The 15,432-nt window shown below is 42.1% G+C and overlaps 1 pseudogene; it reads left to right on the forward strand.

Annotated features, from left to right (window-relative positions):
* Positions 1–5,461: 5,461 nt before the first annotated feature.
* LOC122643559 lies at positions 5,462–15,037 on the forward strand (annotated as a pseudogene).
* Positions 15,038–15,432: the final 395 nt, after the last annotated feature.

The raw sequence follows: 15,432 nt of genomic DNA on the forward strand, positions 1-15,432 counted from the left end.
AAGTACAACGTAGTGGATCCTTTACGATATATGAAAAGTGAAGTATCAGTTAGAGATGCCCTGAAGCCTTAGGAGATAAGATCGAAAGCCACTCAACCGATTGTATCATTCTCTAGGGGCTTGGCGTAGGCGTACCGTAGAGCGACTTGCGAAGTCGACAGACATGGGTTGGTGCTGCTGGATCAACAAAACCCGGTGGTTGACACATGAATACAAACTCAGACAATGTGCTATGTAAAAAGGCATTTTGAATGTCAAACTGTTTAAGAGGCCAACCTTGTGTAATAGTAAGTGATAGGATAACCCAAATAGTGGTAGATCTTACAACTGGGCTGAAGGTTTCATTAAAATCAACTCCAGGGCATTGATGGAACCCTTTTGCAACTAACCGGGCCTTATATCGTTCAATGGATCCATTAACCTTACGTTTAATGCGAAACACCCACTTGCATCCGACAACATTCTGCTGGGTAGAGAATGGCACTAGATCCCAAGTACCATTTATGAGAAGTGCATCAAATTCTTCTTGCATGGCCTTGCGCCATGCCTCGGAGCGCATGGCCTGTGTACAACAAGTGGGTTCAATCTGATCCACAGATGGTGGTAATGAGGTTGTGAGATTAAGACGAGTAGGTTGGCGTAGCGTGCCAGTGCGACTATGTGTGACCATTAGATTACGTAATGGACCAGGTGGCGTAGTTGCATGAGGTAGCATTGGGCCTGGCTGGATAGACATTGGGCCTGATGAGACCAGCGGCAGTGGATCAGGTACTGTACTAGGTGAACCTAAACTTGGGCCTTGGAATAATGGGCCTTGTGATGGCGATGTGGAGCCTTGCATATTGGATTTTAAACCTGAGCCTGGGCGCTGCGAAGTAGGGCTTGGTGGTTCCAGGCTTGGTGAATTTGAACTTGGGCCTTGCGGGTCCTGGTTAGGCACACACGGTACAGTGCAAGGTAGTACAAGTGGTGACAAAAAATAAAACCATGGATCCAATTGGGCCGTAGAGTTGTCAGCCCAGGTTGTAGAATCATGAAATGGGAATTTGGACTCATCAAACACCACATGACGAGCCACAAAGAGCCTATTCGTGGTTAAATCCAGACAATTATACCCTTTGTGTGTTTTTGAATAACCCAAGACAGACATTGCCGCGACGTTGGAGCCAATTTATGCTGTGAATATGATTTCAGCCATGGAAAGCAAAGACAGCCGAATGTGCGTAGAAACTCATAATCTAGTGCAGTGTTGAACAACCGCTGAAATGGGTTTTGAAACCCAATTAATGGAGAAGGTAGGCGATTGATCAAATATACTGCTGTGAGAAAGGCATAACTCCAGAATTTGGGAGGTACATTGGCATGGAGAAGTAATGCTAGGCCTGTCTTAGTGATGTGCCTGTGCTTGCGTTCAGCTGCACCATTTTGGGCCTGTGTATGAGGGCAAGAGACCCTCTTGGAAATGCCATGTGTTCCCAAAAACATATCAAGAGCCTGAAATTCCCCCCCACCATCGGTTTGCACACATTTGATGGTCCGTGAGAAGTAGTTTTCAACAACAGACTTGAAAATTTTGAAAATAGGAAGAACATCAGATTTTCTTTGCATAGGAAAAAGCCACACATATCTATTGTAATCATCTAAAAACAAAACATAATAGCGGTAATTGTCCACAGATAGAACCGGGGCAAGGCCCCATACATCACAGTGAATCATATCCAAAGGAAATGAAGAAACAGAAGTAGAAAGTTGTAAAGGGAGTCTGTGACTCTTAGAACATGCACAAGCACTACAAACAGAATGAGACCTAGTAGATGAAGGTAAGATAAATTTGTGAAGAATGTGACGAACAATCTTGAAAGCTGGATGTCCAAGCCTGGAATGCCAGTCAGAGATGGAAGCCCGAACAGCAGAAAGAGATACAGAGGAGCATGTCAAGTCCTTGGTTAATGGCAGCTCATAGAGGCCATTGCTACTCAAGCCTCGGTAGAGGATCTGACTTGTCTGATTGTCCTTTATCAAGAAACAAAAAGAAGAAAATTCCATATGGACATTATTATCGAAGCAGAATTTATTCACAGAAAGTAAGTTTCCATGACTAGTTGGAACTAGAAGAACATTCTGCAATGTAAATGTATGATTAGAGCATGTAACAGAGGCATTTCCCACACAAGTAATAGACAGGCGATGACCATTACCTACTACAATTTGATCATTACCAGAATAAGGAGATGAGATCGCCAGATTACTAATATCTGCAGTGATATGATTATTAGATCCTGTATCTAACAACCAATTGGAAGAAGAAATTGTAGAGGAAGAGGAGAGAAAGCACGTACCAACAAATGCATGATTAAACCGATTGGGGCAATGGGAAGCCAAGTGACCAAACTGAGCACAGATTTGACATACCAAAGAATTAGGCTGACAAGTAGGCTGAGTGGAGACCGAAGCATTCACAGAACCACCACGAGCTGGAGCAGTGTTTGTAGCATTACCTCCACCAGATTGATCAGTTCTTGGAGAACGATAGCCATTGTTCTGGTCATTATACTGCACCTTCTTTGAGTTATTGGTCTGTGAATAGTATCGACGACCACCGCCACGATAGCATCCACCGCCATTACCACGGTAATGACGACCACCACCACCATTCTTGTTGCCATCTGCAGATCTGGAATCGACCATGTTGACTGTGGTAACCGAAAACGCACCATCAGAGGAGCGCAGGAAGCTGTCATGGATGAGAAGCAGGCCACTGAGATCAACGAAGGTAACCGGAGTCGATTGCAGGCGAATTGAAGTTGCAAAGTCACGATATTCGGTTCCCAGTCCTCGAAGAACAACCAACACCAAATCCTCATCGGCAACCGGTTGATCAATAGCAGCTAGGGTATCGGCAATAGATCTAGCCGAAAGCAAGTAATCTTGAATGGAATCAGTGCCTCGCTGGAGGCAAAAGAGTCTGTCCTTCAGGTCCATGATGCGAGTGCGAGAAGATGGATTAAAGACACGCGCCATAGTGTCCCAGGCCTCTCGGGAAGTCGTTGCACCAACAACATGAGATACAGTCAATTCAGAAAGAGAGGCGATGATCCAGCTTAGTATGAGCTGATCTTGCCTGTCCCAGAGAGAGGCAGCATCATCGGTAGTACTACCACTGGAAATTGCAGAGTCAGGAGAGCCACCGAAGCTGGGGCGCAAGAACGTGCCATCGACATAGCCAAGGAGATTGTAACCTCGAAGGAGCGGCAGGAACTACGCATGCTCCAAGCTTCAGCGACAACTGTGGTGAAACATTAGTTGAGATCAACGCATGAGAGTTGATCGAAGAAGCAGAGGAAGTCATGGTGAAAGCAAGAAAATGAAAAAGAGAAATCAAGAAAGTGAAGAACAGAGACGAGAGGAAAGCAAGAAAGTGAAAGAGCCGAGACGAGAAGATAAGAAATCTCGTCAGAGCACAGGAACCAAGACCAAATACTCGTTAGAGAAATTTGGGTGCATGATACCATGTGAGAAAGTGTTTTCAATATATAAATCATCAAGCTATTACATATATGGAATGTTGTTATTACTTGTATAGATGTCTAAATATGTAAAGAACATAACATCTACTTTGATGGTTCTCATTTTGTCATACCAGAGGTTCTTGATTTCTTGTTGTTTTACTTTCGAGAAGTAGCTAAAAAACCATTCTCTTTTTTCAGCGTTCCTGGGTGAATTGAAATCTATTCTGAGTTTGGGTTTGTCTATCTCATAGTCTTCTATCGTTATGACAGCAACTCTTGCTTCGTGTTGCATGTCAGTTTGAGTTGGTGAAGCTGGTTCATTTGAAGGAGAGGACTTGTTAGACTGTTGTTCATAAATTCCTTGGGTGACATTACTGTTAATTTGAGTATGTAATCCTAGAATATGTAAGGACCTTATTTGTTCTTGTAACCTTTGGTTTTCTAAGTGGAGACTTGTTAAAGAACTAGAGGTTGAAGCTCTACTTGGGACTTGGCTGAGTTTTTCAAACTCTTCAGGATTTGGTTTTATTTGTTTATCTTTCCTCTGGAATGTTATAGTAACCATTCCGTCCTGATCTTGGTTTATAGATTCAACGTCACTGTTAGGTTCAACAAGTGACTCTGGGCAAGGTGCCTGGAGACACCATTTTGTCGGAAACTTAATGTCTTTCCAGCTCACTGTTTTAGGGTGAACTGTTTTTGAATGGACAAAGTCCGTTTCTATGAAAGTGGTTTGTCCTTTGATAGTTCTTCTTAGAGCCTTGGGTCTTAAAGTTCTCATGGCCTTGTACTGGATTCTATGGATTATAGCAATTGGTATAGAACCTTGTTTCATCTTGTAACCACTTGTAAGGATGTTAACTCTTAAGGTATCCAGAAGATTTGCATCATTTAAGGATAAGTTTATGTCTGGGTAACAATTGAAATAAACTGGGCCTTTGTGAAGACTTGTTTCTATCATCCCTAGAAGGGAATCATCAAATTGCAGGAACCTTTGATCCCTGAGAGCAAGCAGGAGGGCTACGTTGAGCCCTTCCCTGTGCAGGGGTTTGATGGCTACTTGTATAAGTCCTATATGGATATAATTAAAATCCTTTTTTAACTTGTTAAGATTTGAAGGGTCTAAGAGTTGGATCTCTTCCATATCTGGAGAGTAATTGATAGTTTGTTCTACGGTCTTGATAGTTTCAGTGAAACTATACCATTCTTGTTTGTAAACTTCTTTGGTTGGGACCTTAGGTAAGGTCCAGTTTTGAAGGGACTGATCAAGGTCACTTGTTAGAACTTCATTACTAATTATTTGACTTGGCGAACTGAAGTCGCCGACTAGTCTCGAAGACATGGTTCTACTAAGTCTACTCATAGTTATCGGAATATATCCCCCTAACTAAGGTATACTTCCATCCACCAAAGGGTGAAGGAGATCTTAGTTGCTAATTAACCGCAAACTGGGTCTTACCTCTTGCCCAACGGCCCTAAAAGCTAACTAATACTCGCAACGCAACTCCCAGAGGACTGCCGGAAAGTAAAATAGAAAAGGAGAGAAGATCTTAGAACTAAGGGTAGCCGAAATAGAGTTAGGCTCTGATACCAGTAGGATTCTCAGGATACCAAATAAAATATGCAGTAATGAAATAAATATGCAAATGAAACCTTGAAAGAGGTCAGCGGAAAAAAAAAAAACTTGTGTGTGCCTAGCAGGTGCTGCAGTCCTTAATTTGATAGTCCTTAACTTGTGTGTGTGTATATATATATACACACAAGACTTGGGTTGTACAATGGCCTAGCCTAATCACTACGTGACAGTTGTGCTAGAAGCTTCTTAACTGGGACTAGCTATTCCTATAACATAGTGATTAGGCTAGGCCATTGTATAACCCAAGTCTTGTGTATATATATGTACATGTAATAGCTTGATGATTTATATATTGAAAACACTTTCTCACAGGTGATCTTGCCAGCTTTATGTTCCTAAGGAGGCATACAAGATTGATTATATGTTCTTCAATGGGGGAGATGTTTATGATAATAATGATAAAAAAGATTTCTTTATACATGTCGAAGATGGAATGGATGTGTTGTCTTTTGAGGATTTCTTGCTTGAAGAGAAAAGGAAGGCACTTGAAAGACTTGCTATAGAGCAAGCTGAAAGAGAAAGACAAGCAGAAGAGGACCGACGTAAAGAAGCAGAAAGGGCTGCAAAAGAAGCTGATAAAGCATAAGCTAGGATGGAGGTTGAAAAGAGACAGGAAGCTATACATCTGGTAATGAAGAAAGCTGTCAAGGCTACTGATAACGTTTGGCGTATAGAACCTAATGAATTTAAAGGTGGGGACTCGGTCATATTATATTATAACAGGAGCTCGGGTCCTCTTGCTCATGCTAACGAACTTTGGATCCATGGGGGGCACAATAATTGGAATGAAGGAGTGTCTATCACCAGCAGACTTTTCCAGTCAAGGAAAAAGGACGCTGACTGGTGGTATGTTGATGGTATGCATGACTACGCACCATCATATATTTCTTATTGAGTGAAGATAGATTGTCTTCTGTTGAAATCCATTGCCACTTGGGTAGGCACTATTATCATATGTAGGACTCTATATCTTATGTAGGACTCTATCACCGATGGAGGGAGTTTCAATCCCTTTGAAACTCATTCCTCATATTGGGATAGACCTTATCACCTTATCACATGTGGCGGTTATCACTTGCACACTTCCATTCCATCTAGATCTCTTCTACAGATGTCTCCTATTCCATCTAGTTGTCTTCTACAGATCCGTTACCTCTTGTACTATATATACATCTATTGATGAATGAAATAATAACAACAGAATTATCAATTATAATATGGTATCAAAGCCAGTTCTCCAACGAGTTAAGCTATCCTGGATCGTTGTGCTACTCCTTCTCTTTCTCTTCTTCAATGGGTGACGGCAATGAGGTGATCAATCCTCTTCCTACTGCGGCAGCCCTTGGCAGCCCCTTCCCCCATGCAAATCACTACATCTCCATTAAATTAACCTCCATGAACTATCTATACTGGAGGACACAAGTTGAACCGTTTCTGCAGACCCAAAATCTCTTCGGCTATCTCGATGGATCCACTCCACGCCCCACTGATGCTGTCGTTGCTGCTACTTGGCGCTGCCAAGATGCCATGCTCCGGAGTTTGTTAATTGCGTCTCTTTCCGAGGATGTCTTCCCTCTTATTCTCGGCAAGGACACTAGCAAGGAAATATAGGATGTTCTCTCCACTTCTCTTTCATCCCCCTCTGAAAGTCGGCTCATGGCCCTTACTATGGCTCTTCACGATCTCACCCAACAACCGGATGAGATTGTTTCTAAGTTTCTCACCCACGCCAAAGCTATATCGGCTGAACTCTCTGCCGCTGGTCAGCCATTACGGCCTAGCAACTTCAACATGCACATATATAAGGGCTTGCATAGTGAATTTCTCCCTATGGTCTCTTCTCTCTTGACTCGGACTGACATTATTTCATCTGATGATTTGCACGCCATGCTTCAAAGCCATGAATTTCTTCATGGATCCACCTTGCAAAAGCTTTCTCTCACTGAATCGTCATCCACTGTCGACACCCCTACTGCCAACACTATTCAAAAGGGCCCCTCTCCTACGGCTTCCAGCCCTCCTCAGGGTTCCTTTCGTGGGAGGGGAGGTCGTGGTCATGGCCATGGTCGTAATTTTGGTGGTCGCTTTCAGGGATCCACTGCTTGGTGCACTATCTGCCATCGATTGTATCACACTGCATCTCAATGCCACTACAAGGATCAGCCTCACCTTTTCCATCACCCTTCAAACCCTAACCCACCACCTTCCCCCACTTACCGCCCCTACCCTCCCTCTTCCTCCCCTGCAACCTACTATGCCAATCCGCCACTTCTCCCTACCCCTCCCCCTTCCACTACCTTAGCCTGGTATCCAGATACTGGTGCCTCCCACCATGTCACCCCAGACCTAAATTCCCTTTCTTCATATGACAGCTACATTGGTTCTGATCAACTCCATGTCGGTAATGGTAAGGGTATCCCTATCTCAAACATTGGTACTGGTTCTATCCTTTCTAATTCTGCTTCTCTTTCTTTTCGTTTATCGCATGTCTTGCATGTTCCTTCTATTTCTAAGAATCTTCTTTCTGTTCAAAAATTTTGTCAGGATAATGGTGTTTATTTTGAATTTCACTCCTCTCATTTTTTTGGCAAGGATCAGGTCACCAAGAATATCCTGCTTTTCGGACCGAGTAGCAATGGTCTCTACACCCTTTCCTGTTCTCCAGTGTCATCACCGACTGCCAATATTGCCGAAAGAACTTCCATCGATGGTTGGCACCACCGCCTTGGTCATCCACATGAGCAATTGCTCCGCTTTATGCTTCGTGAAAATAATTTACCATGTGCTTCTACTAAACTTTCTAATTTGTGTAATGCCTGTCAACTTGGCAAGGTCTCTCATTTATCTTTAAGCTTTCACCTTCTCGTAGTTTATTTCCTCTTGATTTAATTTTTAGTGATGTTTGGGGACCATCTCCCTCTCCTTCAATTGATGGTCACCGGTTCTTTGCTATCTTTGTGGATGATTGCACTAAGTTTATTTGGTTTTTTCCCATTATGCGCAAGTCTAATGTCTTTTCTACCTTTTGCGCTTGTCAATTGCTTGATGAACGGCCCTTTGATCGCAAGATTCGTAGTGTTCAGACCGATTGGGGGGGTGAGTATCATACTCTCCCCACTATTTTCTCAACCCTGGGTATTTCCCATCGTCTCTCTTGCCCTCACACTCATGAACAACAAGGTGCTGTTGAGCGCTGCCATCGTCACATTGTTGAGACTGGTTTGTCTCTTTTGGCACATGGTCATGTTCCTAGGCAGTATTGGCATTATGCGTTTGACACAGCTGTTTTTCTTATTAACCGTATGCCCTCTCGCACTTCTGACAAAAATTTTCCCTTTCAACTCGTCCACCACAAGCCACCTGACTATTTCTTTTTACGTATTTTTGGTTGTTTATGCTATCCCTTTCTTCGCCCTTACAACTCTCACAAGATGGACTTTCGTTCATCTCCCTGTGCTTTTCTTGGTTACAGTCCCTCCCACACCGGTTATAGGTGTCTTGATCTTCGTACTCACAAACTTTGGATTGCCCGTCATGTCCGCTTTGATGAGCATGGTTTTCCCTTTTCTTCCTCCCCCTCTCCTTCTCTTTCCCCTTCACCGCCCTCCCCCTCTCCTTGTGTATCCTCCCCATGTGTGATTCCACCCTCTCCTACCCCCCTTACCATCACCAACCCCCCTCCCTGGTTACCACTCTCCAGCCACCTTGCCCCCCTCTCGGCCACTCCCCATTACCCCTCCCACCGTGTCCCCCCACCCCCCTCCCCTTCCACCTTACCTCATTCCCCCTGGCCTCAACGAACCCGCTCCCTTTAGGAGCTCTACACCTCCACCGCTCCACTCCCTTCCACTATTGAACCTTCCTGGTCTCATGCCTTACATACTAACCTTTCCCCCCCCTCTGAACCTACTTGTTTTTCGCAGGCCTCCAAGCTTCCTGAGTGGCGCTCTGCTATGACTGATGAGTTCAATGCTCTTATTAAGAATGGCACTTGGTCTCTTGTTCCCAGGTCCCCTACTATGAATTTAGTGGGCTGCAAATGGGTCTATCGTATCAAGCGCAAAGCTGACGGCTCTCTCGAACGTTATAAGGCCCGTCTTGTGGCCAAGGGTTTTCATCAACAACCTGGTATTGATTATCTTGAAACCTTTAGTCCGGTTATCAAGCCTACCACTATTCGCGCTGTTTTAACTATTGATATCTCTCAAGGCTGGCCGGTGTGCCAGCTTGATGTTCATAATGCTTTCCTTCACGGCATTCTTTCTAAAGATGTGTTCATGGTGCAACCTCCTGGCTTCATTGAGAGCACCCGACCAGATCATGTGTGCAAGCTTCACCGATCGCTCTATGGGCCAAAATAGGCGCCGCGGGCCTGGTTTCATCGCCTTTCTCAGTATCTCATTCAGTTGGGTTTCAGGGCTTCCCAGACGGACCTTCTCTTTTTATCTTCAAGGATGCCAATCACACGGTTTATGTACTTATTTATGTTGATGACATTCTCGTCACTAGTAACTCTGCTGCTCGCATTACTTCTCTTCTCCAGTAGCTCTCTACAGAATTTGCAATCAAGGATCTTGGTCCTCTTTCCTTTTTTCTTGGGATTGAGGCTATTTCCCACTCTGGTGGTTTGTTGCTTTCACAGGCTCGGTATATCACTGATCTTCTCCAGCGTGCGGGTATGCAGGACTGTAAGCCTAGCTCTACTCTGATGGCTACCTCCATTAAACCCTCTGATCAAGGGGGTGTGCCTTTCTCTGATGCCACCAAGTATCGTTCTATTTTGGGTGCCCTGCAATATGTCACTCTCACCAGGCCTGATGTTGCGTTTGCTCTTAACCGTGTATGTCAATTTATGCATGCTCCTTCGGAGGATCACTGGTCTCTTGTGAAACGTATCCCGAGTTACCTCAAGGCTACCCGCACTCATGGTCTTCTGATTAGTCGATCCCCTGATTGCACTTTACAGGCCTACTCTGATGCGGATTGGGCTGGTAGTGGTGAGGATCGCAAATCTACAGGCGCCTATGCCATTTTTCTCGGTCCTAACCTCATCTCCTGGAATTCCCTCAAGCAACGCACTGTTGCCCGCTCCTCCACCGAATCGGAGTACAAGGCCCTGGCCGATGCTGCTACATAACTAATCTGGCTTGAATCATTGTTCACTGAGTTGGGTCTCTCTCTTCCTGGCCCGCCTATTTTATGGTGTGACAACATTGGCGCCACCTATCTTTCGGCCAATCCAGTCTTCCATGCACGCACTAAGCATGTGGAAATCGATTTCCACTTTGTTCGGGATCGTGTTGCTCAACGTCGCCTCTTCGTCTGGTTCATCTCCACCACCGATCAACTTGCCGATGCTCTCACCAAGGCGCTTCCAACGGCTCGTTTTCAGTTTTTGTGGGACAAGTTGAAGATTCGCTGTCACGCCTCTCCATCTTGAGGGGGTGTATTATCATATGTAGGACTCTATCACCGATTGAGGGAGTTTCAATCCCTTTGAAACTCATTCCTCATATTGGGATAGACCTTATCACCTTATCACATGTGGCGGTTATCACTTGCACACTTCCATTCCATCTAGATCTCTTCTACGGATGTCTCCTATTCCATCTAGTTGTCTTCTACAGATCCGTTACCTCTTGTACTATATATACATCTATTGATGAATGAAATAATAACAACAGAATTATCAATTATAATAGGCACTTAGAATTTTTTGAATGACACTATGATACAAAGTGGGTGCATGAAAGGGGAAACCTTTTGTTTTGGATCGTCCAACCAACCAGGGCGCACCATACCGGAGCTTAATGCAGCTATGTTCATAATTATCTACTTCCTTAGGTTAGAAAAGGTTGGAAATTTTTTTTTCTAAGAAATGAGTATTCATAACACAATATGCTGATTCGCCATAGATTATCTCGTGTTGTGGATCGAGTGAATGGTGGGTCCTGAACACTTGCATGTATGCCATGTTCACCAAACATAATGCCATATATCTTCCTTTCTGGAATGTATTTATGGCCCTTTAAGAGTTGAGTTGGTCCCTACCTTTCACCATGGATGATGACAGAATCGTGCGTTTGAACCTTCATTTTTAGGTTTATTCTTGGAGAGTAGCTAGTAGCAACAGATTTTTGCAGATGTATATCACCCATTATGGTCCTCTGGGTTTACCTCTGTCTGTGGCTGATTGATTGTCCGTTTTCTTTTTCTCTCCCCAATAGTTGTTGTACCTGATCGAGCACTCATCTTGGATTGGGTTTTTGCTGATGGACCTCCCAAGAATGCCCACCTTTATGATAATAACTACTTTCAAGATTTCCATGCTATTGTTCGAATGTGCATACCGGAAGAACTGTATTGGGTTGAAGAAGAGGACCGGATATATAACAAACTTCAGGAAGAGAGAAGATTAAAAGAAGAGGCAATACGTGCTAAGGTTAGTCTAATTTGAATGACAGTCAATATGTAGTTATAGTGTGCTTTGGAATTAACTTTGAAGGTGAAAACTAAACCCCTCACCCTACCGAGAGAGAGAGAGAGAGAGGTGTAAGAGTTATCTTTATCCAATTTTCTGAGATCTGTCATGTGATATTCTCTTTTACTTAATGAGGACTTCCAAAGAACCTGTCAGGTAGACCATAAGTGATGTTATAGTGAATCAATTCATTGTGCTTACAATGGATTTAAAATTTTTGTTTTTTTTAAACATTGTGGAAGCCTAGTTTCTTTTACGGAGGGCAATAACTTCTTGCTGTAAATATCCATCTCAAAAGCAGCCTAGTTTCTTTTATGGAGGTCATACATCTCAAAAGCTCGAACTATTGGGTGGAGGGACTCATAGATAATTGAGGGGGTGGAAGGCCTTAGGGGTAACTGATGTGGGACTACTTTCCCAATAATCCCCTTCACATGGAGGCAGGACAGAACCACGCACACGTGCATGTATTAACGGAGGCAGGTCTGAGACACCTGTAGCATGACTAGAGAAAATTGACTCTGATAGCATGCCAGATTCCAACCCAAAAGACTAGTCTATTATGTGGAGGGACTCATGGAGTCATGGGTATACGATGACATGGATATCCCACTCCTAAGTGATGTCGGATCCTAACGCTTGCAAGGTGGTAATCTGAGCAACATGAAAAGATGAAAGCGTAAAGAAAATCTTTATTTATAATTAACTTTTGATATCTTTTGGACGTCATGTTTACATCTTCTACTGACCTTTCAATGCTCCTCTCATGCTGAACCTGTGGTCTGCTAACCAAGAACTCTTGCAATTCTACAAATTCAAGATAGGAGATACTTAAAGAAGCCATAATCAAACTACAAGTTCCTTTTCACAAAAACATTTCAAATAAGGTAGCTCAACCTTAGAGTGTTTCAGTAACAAAGACATGCATCCACTAGCTCAGCTGTCAGGTTTTCCCATAAAGGACTCCTAAGAAGATGAAGTATGTTAACAACAACAATAACTCAGCCTTATGCCAACTAAATGGGGTCGGCAAGAAGCTGAATAAATTGTGTAGAGTAAAGATATTCAAAACTTGGATGCTTGGGATTTAATGACTATATTTCCATGTATACAGATCTAATCAACTAATAATCTTTAAGGACCCATATTTCCATGACTTAAAACTTGATGTTTTGAACAACATCAAATTCTGGACTATAATCTTTGAATCCTCATGAAAGTTCCACAGAGATGTACTAATAAAATAAGTGAAGAAGTCGGTATAACATTTTTACTGCATCCATGTGTTTTAGCTCTATAATTAACCCCATGTACTCTTGGATGGAATTTTATTTGGTTCTTCCTCATCAGAATTGGAGTACTTCAAATACTATACCAACCAGTGTTGAAGTGACCCATTACCCTCTAAGATAATGCCAAGATTTAATGCCTATTTTTTAAATAGATAAAAATTGGTAGTCAAATGGTATCTTAGTCTAGATATAATAATGTGGTTTCAAGCTTGTCTGACTCCTGTTCTTGGTAGTTAACAGCTTTCTTGTAGTTTTTAGTGATATGCACTAGCCATTATAATTATTGGCAACCTTAGTACCAAAGTTTTTCCTTAACCTAAGCTCCATTTGTTTAAATTGGAAAGATTTTCTGGAAAATCAACTTTCATTTTAGTATATCATTTCCATTTTCCTTTATGAACTGTATATGACAAGAAGCTTTTTTAAGCAAGGTTGAGTGAGGAAAAGGATCCAGCCATATGACTGGGTTGGTCTCCTCTATGGTTGGCAAATGTATCATGGACCCAGATGCCACCTTTTTTTTCTTCTGGAAAACCACATCCATAAATTTAATTGGAATTCAATCTGAAAATTTGTGTTGTATTTAAGTACAAATTACACATCATCCCCTGGTTTTCAAACGAAACTCAGATCACCCCATGGTTTTTAAAAAAACTCAAATCACCCCCTCTACAGTAATGGTGTTAGTCTGTTGTTAGTTATTGGTGTAAAAGGACTATTTTACCCTTATACTAAAACATTAGAATTAAATTTACAATACTACCTTTCCTTCATCTTCAACATTGGTCAAGGGTGGTTTAAGGATTGAAATTTATTTAACTGGCTACATCATCACTTAACAGCATAAAACTAATGGTAGGGACTAATTTGTCATATTAGGGTCTAAACCAGGGGGTGACTTGAGTTTTTAAAAAAATCAGGGGGTGATCTGAGTTTCGTTTGAAAACCAGGGGGTGACGTGTAATTTAACCAATAATTTATAGCTTTTTAACAATATAAATGCCTTTTTCTTTCAAGTAATTCCTGTAAAATATTTCCCATTGAAACAAATGGAACCTAATGGAAGAATCTGCTTTGATACCTAATTGATACAAGGGGAGAACATAGGTTGATAAATTGTAAGGAAAAAACCTCGAGAAAATTTCTATTTAAGAAATCCAATAACACCATAGCTTCACAAAGAAACAAAAGCAAAAGGCAAATCTTTGTTGAAAACTTACCATTAAAGTTTTACAACATGATACATCTTTTTCTACTTCTTAAAATTCCTCCCATGATAAACATCCATAAGGGTCGGTACTAAGTACAAAGTGCAATTTTAAGTTCCATCCTTAGATGTTGAATACTTAAAAAGCCTCATTGTTTTTGGTTGAATCAATAAAAATGGTCTGCCTATGTCAATATGTCATACTGGTCACATGAGTCTACTGAAGGTGTATGAGACCCTCTACTCGTTGGCTCCCTTCTCACTGCATTGTGCTGTCCTTGTCATCTACAAAACGGATAGCTTAGTTTTTTTTAAAACCTTTAGAATTCTTTTCTGTTAAATTGTAACATTTCACTTGACTCACTTTTGTTCTTCACAGTATTTTCTTCTGTGCTTGCTCTCTCACAGGCTGAAAGAACAGCTCGCATGAAATGTGAAACAAAGGCAAGAACCATGAAAATGTTTTTATTGTCTCAAAAGCATATAGTCTACACTGAGCCAGTTGATGTCCAAGCAGGAAGTGCTGTGACAGTTTTTTATAATCCTTCAAACACAACTCTGAATGGAAAACCTGAAGTTTGGTTCGGAGGCTCATTCAATCATTGGACCCACCGTAATGGTCCATTACCACCTCAAAAAATGTTGCCTACCGATAATAGTTTGCATGTCAAAGCCACTGGTAAGGTTCTCCTTCAGTTGGGCCGGTTGTTGCACTATAGTACATTTACAAATCTGGTCAGAATCATAGTTTTTGAATTGTCTCTGTATTGGGGATATCCAAAAATGGGATGGACTACCATATACCTGTCTTTGGAGGAATCACAAAGGAGCCACCAATGCACATTGTTCATGGTTCTGTTGAAATGGCACCTATTGCGAAGGTCAGTTTCAGCTATACTTTACCTGGGATGATTATACATGACACTTCCTATTTGGTAGGATTCTGATGGATGCATGTTTTTTCTATATTCTTCCACAAATTTGGGACTTTAAGAAATTACATGGCGAAATCTGCAAACACTTGAGAGGGAGGCATGGTGAGGTATCATGACATCTATTAACTATTAAGAGGGTATGTAGGTGAAGAGAATGGTTTGGTAAGTGTGATGCTGTTGGATGCTTGATGCAGAATTTCAGCAGGAAGAGAAGATGGGCCTGTTGTTTTGGGTTGGTTCACTTTCTTGAGTCAAGTTAGGCTTAATTTGGAGTTCCCAATGGGAAATAAGGGCCATGGGCTTAGTATTTTTGAGTTCTTTATTAGTTTATTGTAATGAGCGTATAAGCCCAAATATTAGGGATTTAGGCCT

The sequence above is a fragment of the Telopea speciosissima genome, chromosome 10 (genome assembly GCF_018873765.1).
Source record: "Telopea speciosissima isolate NSW1024214 ecotype Mountain lineage chromosome 10, Tspe_v1, whole genome shotgun sequence".
Lineage (NCBI taxonomy): Eukaryota > Viridiplantae > Streptophyta > Magnoliopsida > Proteales > Proteaceae > Telopea > Telopea speciosissima.